The sequence below is a fragment of the Dermacentor albipictus genome, chromosome 6, assembly GCF_038994185.2.
Source record: "Dermacentor albipictus isolate Rhodes 1998 colony chromosome 6, USDA_Dalb.pri_finalv2, whole genome shotgun sequence".
NCBI classification, from domain to species: Eukaryota; Metazoa; Arthropoda; class Arachnida; order Ixodida; family Ixodidae; genus Dermacentor; species Dermacentor albipictus.
In genome coordinates this window covers 101,650,586-101,658,155 of record NC_091826.1, presented here as the reverse complement: position 1 = coordinate 101,658,155, position 7,570 = coordinate 101,650,586, and the positions used below count along the sequence as shown (strand labels likewise).

Below are 7,570 nucleotides of genomic sequence, written 5' to 3'. Positions count from 1 at the left end.
TGCAAAATAATCGGCGACTTCAGTATAGCAACACCTCAGTAAAAATCTGTGCCATTTAGATAAAACAAACAGACCTGACAACCACATGAAAGCCTAGCTGCGACTTCGTTAGGCTATCGCATGCATTGTCCTCACATTTCTCACAGAGTTTCCACACAATTCTAATATCGTTACAGCACTGTATACTCCAGTCAAAGGCCATGTTCAAGCAAAGCTATTGAAGTCTTTCCATACTGCATGTATGGCAGGTTAACAGATAACACATTAATGTAGAGCTCATATAGCTGCACAACTACTATACGGTATATGGGGCGCCTTCTTGCCCAAACGCTACGGTGACACAAGGCATGCCGCACATTTGCGCAAGAGCGCTTCTTTTGTGGGCTACACGACTTAACAATGGTAGAACTTTTGAGCACAGGTGAAATGACCGAGTGCAAAAAATACTGGGATTTTCTTAAGTTGTTTTAATTCCTTTGAAACTGCAACAGCCAATGTGAGCCCATATGAGGATGGTGGCTGCGGCTAAGCGAAGTCGTCCAAGATGATGAGGAAAGAAACGAGGCCGCACCTTCAATGCATGCCGTGTCTTGACTCAATATAAAGTCACCTCAGCGACCAACTGAATCAGTGAGCTGTCTTCTTTCGAGGTTTCCGCCGGCATGCAAGAAGAAAAATGATGCTACTCTAGCCATCCAGTATTAACGCGCTCCCTCACATAACGCTTAAGAAACAAACACTAGCGATATCCATGCGTGACTGGACAAATCGTGGCTATTAAGCAAAATGCCTAGCATTGAGAGCTCAATACTGAAAGCGTGTACTTTGCAAGCAAACGTTCAGGCACAGCCACTGCCAGCGGGAACAAGGGAGCTGTGGTATGGCTCCGCGCAGAACCCCACACCCGACGCCTCACGAAGACTTGTGGCGCAGGCGCAATCAAAGCGACTAGCGAAAAAGCCAGGGGAATTGTCTGCCATAGTGAGCTGCCTGCCAAGCCTTCACGATGTGCGGGGAATGGCACGCCACGGGACGCTGTCACCCCCGCTTTCCCAATAGCAGTGGCCATGCCTGTACGTTCATTTGCACACTAACACTTGCATCCGGGTTTTATTTGGCTATGAAAATGTCCAGGGGTTCTAGGACTTGCATCCCGAATACTTCTACAAAACCCTGGCTGGCACTCCGTGTCTAAATGTGCTCTTTTTTTTTCCGATATCAATTCACTCAACTCGCTCATCTGCAGAAGCCATCAAATGAGATTCGTAGCAACTGGCTTGGCCAGCACTGACTTACCGTCTTCATCTTCACCGGAGTCTTTTCATTTACAATGAAAAAAGAAACAAAACAGAAAATAAATCCTGGTTGCACATTTGTTTGCAACATCTAAGGCGGCACTTCTGATTGCTTAAGAACTTGAAAGGGATGTTTGGGTGTGTGTGGCAAATGTTTTTTTCTTTTCCGTAAGCCGCCAGATGCTGCTGCAACATGCTGCCAGATTTTGGCATGAACTCACCGTCGTCATCGTCCTCATCGGTGTCCTCTTCACCCATATTGTCAGACTCGTCGTCATCTGCATCCTGGAAAAGTAGTCAACAACACCAGCTCACCGCGGTGCATTATATGATGTCCAGCAATAAACGACTGCACAATATATAACATGGGCAATAAACACGAGATAAATGGAGGGTCCCATGGTATACTTATGTGAACTTTAGGACACCATTGTTCCTTTCAAAAGGGAAACTTCCTTTAACCAGAAAAGACCTGAGATGTCTGAACATTTAAATGGTCCAAGATGCAAGACTTATAATTTTTGCTGCCTTTTCCTTGTAATGTCGACATACACATAAAGATCCAGTAATTTTATTAACTAATTATAGGCTTCTGGAAACTTGCGCATTTCCACAAGCTGTTGCACCAATGCTGGAACTTGCAACAACGAGCCAGCCTATAAGACATCGAGCACTTTTATTCGACAACTTCCTGCAATCTCATAATAGCCACTGGTCCAAGACCACTTAGAACTCGTTCCATACGCAAGCCTTATTTTAGCTGCAAGCTAAAAGTAAATTTGCTGCTGCCGCTGCTGACAGCACTGCTTCTGCCATGACCCTGCTGAGCCGAAGAAAAAAAAAGAAAGAAACACTGACCACTAACAGCATGTAGCTGGTGACCCACGCAGTAACTAGCAGCTGTAGAAACAGCACGCTGTGCACCTCCGGCACAGGCGTGTTTGAATGAATGCCTGTGCACATGACAAAGGGCCAACAAAAAGATGAGGCAATGAATCTCTCTCTTTTTTCTCTCTCCACACGCAGGGAGTAACGAAATTGTGATGAACATCAGGTTTTCCTAAACACAAGACACGCGGCGAAGATGGGGAAGCTGCGCAAGCGGTGGTCGTGGCAGCAGAGGCGGCAGCGGCGGCAGCAGTGCCCGTGAATCCGAAGAGCGCGGCCGCAGCGGGAAGTGAGCGCTGGTAAAGGACAGCCGAAAGACAGTGGCGATCGTGTGAGGAAGAAGCGCTTTCGTGACGAATAAATTATTTTTTGCGTTTCTCGAAAGTGCGGTGAAAAGCAATCAGTTGTGTTTCGATTCCTTTCCGACTTCGTGTAGCAAAGCTGCCCAGCAGAACTCCCGAGGCACACGCACGGGTAAGCCAGAACAAGGCTTTGACCAAGTAGCTTCTTCGGACGGGTTACGGTACAATAAAGGTGAACACAAAGCTGGGATAAGACCAGACAGCACGATCGTGTTGTGCCTTGCTGCAGTTTATCCATTCCACATTTATCAACAGCGCTGTGAGGAAGATAAAGTTCTGGCACATCCCAGCTTTACCCTCAACTGTGTGTTTGCAGCATTCCTTATAAAATTCCAAGGGTGTCAAAACTGTTCCAGAGTCCTCCTCTACGGCAACTCCCATACCCTGTGTGTAGCTTTTAGGTGTAGAACCCAATCACTGAACAGATGAAGTTTCTGCACCAGTTATGATTTGCTGCTTTCTTCCACCAGTCCTAAGAATCAATTAGGAGATATTTTGGCCAGATGCACATTAAGCGAAACCAAAAGTCACACAACACTGCTGTTGTCATTGCATGTTCAAATAATTTCAAATAATTCATGGTGAACTAAAAATTAATAAAGAGTTGTATTTAAAACCTCCAGGCAGACTGAGCTCCCGCTTAAATCATAGTGAAGCTATTCAACCGTACTTGTCCCGAACCAATGCCTTTCGTTGTTCGTTCTTCCCAGATTCAATAGAGCTGTGGAACAAGCTGCCTGCAGAAATTGTTCGCAGTTCTGATACTGCATTGTTTACAAATGCAATCAAGGTTCTTTAATAAAACTGTACCATGTGGATATTGTAAAGTGTTCTTCTTTTCTTTTTCTTTCTCTCTTTTTCCTTTTTTCTGTTTGTGTGCGTGCGGCAGCTGGTTGAACATTTGAATACATGTCTTACAGTCTGTATATCATATCTTGTATTGTATCCGTAGGACACTGTAGTGCATGTGCATATTTCTTTTGTATCTGGCTGTCTTGTATGAACGTATATGTAACATCCCTCCCTGTTATGACCCTCAACTGAGGGTTGACAGTATATCTAAATAAAAAATAAATAAAAAAGCGCTGAGTGACTTCGAGACCTGCACACTTTTCTCCAGACAAATGCAACATGTACAGCTGTATGAAAAGAGGCCCCACAAGTGCCTTCAGCCATAGACTTTCATACCAAGTTTGCTGAAGACACAAATCTAGATCAAATTACTCAGTCACCATCAATATTATTTTTAGTTTTTCTACAATTTTACATGGCTTCGCTGAAAAAGCACAATGCCATTCTTTTGTTGCTCACTGCGGTTAAATTGTGCTATGTATGTGGCAGCCTCGCAATGCTACAGCTCGCACAGCATTTCTTGAGAGCAGGTAAGTTCATGAATCGCATTTATGTGTTGTGTGCTCCTGTCTCCGTTGTACTGCCTGTACAGATTTCAACATGGATGTCGACCAACTAACCCAAAAATCGATATTGCAGCAGGTAAGTACCTAACATTCGCAATAGTGTTACGTTAATAAGGCGAAAGTCTTAATTGCAATGGGTCACACCCAAAAAAAATGCGTAGTCTGGTCCAATGGTACCAAAACTATCATCGTCAGCAATATCTCATACCCCCCCTAAGCAAGCGAGAAACGCAATGGCTCATCAATCTATCTCGCAGCAGGTAAGTACCTAACATTCGCAATAGTGTTACGTTAATAAGGCAAAAGTCTTAAATGGCTTATCGCAATGGCTCACACCCCAAAAAAATGCGTAGTGTGGTCCAATGGTACCAAAACTATCATCATCAGCAATATCTCATGCCCCCCCTAAGCAAGCGAGAAACGCAATGGCTCATCAATCTATCTTGCAGCAGGTAAGTACCTAACATTCGCAATAGTGTTACGTTAATAAGGCAAAAGTCTTAAATGGCTTATTGCAATGGCTCACACCCAAAACAAATGCGTAGTCTGGTCCAATGGTACCAAAACTATCATCATCAGCAATATCTCATACCCTCCTAAGCACGTGAGAAACGCAATGGCTCATCCCTCTCGTAATGCGGAGGCTACAAGCACTCAGCAAAGTAAAGCATAGAGTGCATGCATTCTTTGGAATCACGCATACAAGGCACAGAAACACGGCATGTAGTAGAGCTGTACAAAAAAAGACCACATGACCTTCTCAATGGCTCATAAACCCGTAAACAATGGCTCATGTCCTTGTATGCAAGCAAACAATGCAATGGCTCATACCCTCATAAGGCTGAGGCTACAAGCACTCCGCAAAGTGAAGCGAACAGTGCATGCAATCATTGAAATCACCTGTAGGACACACAGAACAGCGTACGTTTCCATCTCCTGCTGAAAGGATGCAACAAAGTCAAAGAGAAACGTCGATGGGGCAAGTGTGGACTGACCCCTCTATAAGGGCGTGCAAAGGTAAGCACGAACCTAAGCATCGAAAATGAACCCAAGCACCAATACTGGGAAAGCAGCAATGCGACGATGCGGGACAGTTCATTACCATGTGTGCAGCAGGCATTCGCCTTAACGTTTTACTGGAGTGCAACACGCTGCCTAATTAGTAATATGGAAATGCACTTTTAAATAATTTACAATGCATAACTTAATCCTGACCGACCTTAGAGCAAGCAGGTCACTAAATCTAGGTGATGTTTGGCAACCAAACCTCACAATACTTTTTTTTTGCATCCCAAGCAATGTTGTCTATAATTTGAAAACTATAAAATGGAAGTGATTAGGAGCTGAATGGAAACAGGTATGACCATTCAGTGAATATGTGATGCTTTACTAAATGTGATGACCCACAGGGTTAATACGAGATCTGTTATTCAGGCATTGTGCACAAAGCTAGACAAAGGAGATCCATCCAACTGCAAGTCCCACACATAAATACAAATTACACATCATTTTCATTTATGTTTAAGGTCACAAGGCTATGTAATTCCCTCTGTCAAAGTCTTCCCAGCATATCCAGTTACACTCACTTCTTTGCACAGCATTGGCATGCATCACAGCTTTGTGCACCTGCAACGATTCTTAATGTCCTTTTTCACTCTTGTACCTCAAAACTTATTAGTTCAGGAAGCAAAAGATATTTTAAAAATGGAATGCCATGCATTCGTGTTCACTCAATGTACTTGCAAACACTGCATTATTTTTATTTTTATTTACCATTCTATAGCCCTAACTGTCTTCATTGCGTATTTACTACTGACACTTGCTATAAAATCTCCTAACACGAGTTATGGGAATCTACCTGCACATGCTTACATGTATTCTTTCGTGCCGATAAGCTTTCATAGGACAGGCACAACAGCTCATGTATCTGATCCAAGTCCCTTTTCTAGCGTCGCCCGCAATCTCAAAATAATGGATCACCCCAACCAACTCACTCACACATTCGGTTATAATCGAATCCAGACCAATGAGGCAGTTTAAATGAATCCAACTACAGAGGACTTTCATTATTTTGACTCAGTTTGATTCAATTTTTGGATTCATTTGATCCTGGCCGAAGGTGCCAGCTGGTACCCATGTATTTCTATGGGCCCAAACTTTTCTTATTTTTATAATAAAATGGACCTTCGCCAGATAACTTGAACTTGACCAGTCGGCATGCACACGCCTGACCCCTATGCTGACCCCAACAGCGACCGTTTAGTGTCAGCGTAAGTCTCGACAGAGCTTAGGGGACAGAGTATGCATTGAACGCATGCCCTCTCTCATTGAAAATGCCCATTGTTGGACCGCCCTGGGGAGATTTTCAAGCAATAACCGTAGCTCGCAATGTTTGATGATGGTATTTACACGAATTCAACAGATGCCTTTTCTTAAAACAAAACTTCGTCCAGAAATTGCCTGCTTGGTGCACATTGACAAGAAACCGAAGCCAAAACAAGTTTTCGCAATATTTGTATGTTTTGCCGCATAACGAGGACGTATTGCGGCGAAGCTGACTTTAGAAACCCAACCAGCAATGCTCAATAATTTTAAGGTGAAGGCCTTTCTAGGCCCATGGTGAAGTGTGTGTCAACAGACCTGACTGCAGGAGTGTCTGCCGAAGCATCAGCACGCCATACGAAGACAGATTAAATCATGAAAAATGATTGATAGTGGCAGTTAGTGAAAGATAACGTTATAATAGAGATTGGTAGAGGTTAATAATGACTAGTAATGACTAATAATGCCTACTAATGACTTGTAATGGCTACTGATTTCCTAAAAGATTTCCCCCTAAAGTTCCCGGCCTTTGCCAGAGCCACCACTGCCGAGAGAGCACAAAGCCAGACCGCTCACCTCGTCGTCGTCCTCCTCTCGTTGCCGACCGACCTCGTAGAGACGACAGATGCTCTCCGAGCTGCTCATCGTGGCATCCCTGGTGCCCTGGTTCTGCGACAAACGTTACGGCGACAATATCATTTGGCCCAATCGTCGTAATGGTAGCAAATGGCACGGTGCAGAGAGACTCGAATGCTCTATACAGTCACAAAATGTGCAGATGACTATGAAACTTCAGGGCACGCGAACACTGCCAAGCTTGAATTTCCTCGAAACTTTGCTGCTCAGCCTGGAAATAAATGGGCGACGTAGTTACACTGTGGCGAAGTGTTTCTTGCACTGTCTTTAACTGAGGACACATGTGTTGGGCGAGATGGAATATTGTGTGCGCTGCTCAGGAGGTGGGAGCTCAGAATAGAGCTATCCCTGAAACATTATTATTGCTATGTACAGCGTGCACTTCAAACGCGGACAAAGAAGAGAGACGAAACGCCATTTCAAAGGTCAACATAATCAATAAATTCGGTGAGAGGTGCATAAGTCAGGCATCACTCACATTAGACAAGGAAAAATGTTTTTTTTATAAGCGTCTAATCGTTAACCCTTTGAGGGTCGATCTCTTTCACCATATGCAACCGCCCAGGGTCGATTTCTTTTATTGCAGATTCCAATTCTTCTTAGGGACTTATTTCGTAAAATATCTAATGTCGTTTTTCTAGGATGACCA

General features: G+C 43.9%; 1 long non-coding RNA gene across 1 annotated transcript; it reads right to left on the bottom strand.

Moving 5' to 3' along the window:
- Nucleotides 1-447: 447 nt before the first annotated feature.
- LOC135913642 (uncharacterized) lies at nt 448-6,958 on the bottom strand. The gene is made up of 4 exons (XR_010568083.2): nt 6,862-6,958; nt 1,517-1,580; nt 1,297-1,317; nt 448-642 (listed from the first exon to the last, which is right to left on the bottom strand). It is a non-coding gene; the product is annotated as an uncharacterized lncRNA (long non-coding RNA).
- Nucleotides 6,959-7,570: the final 612 nt, after the last annotated feature.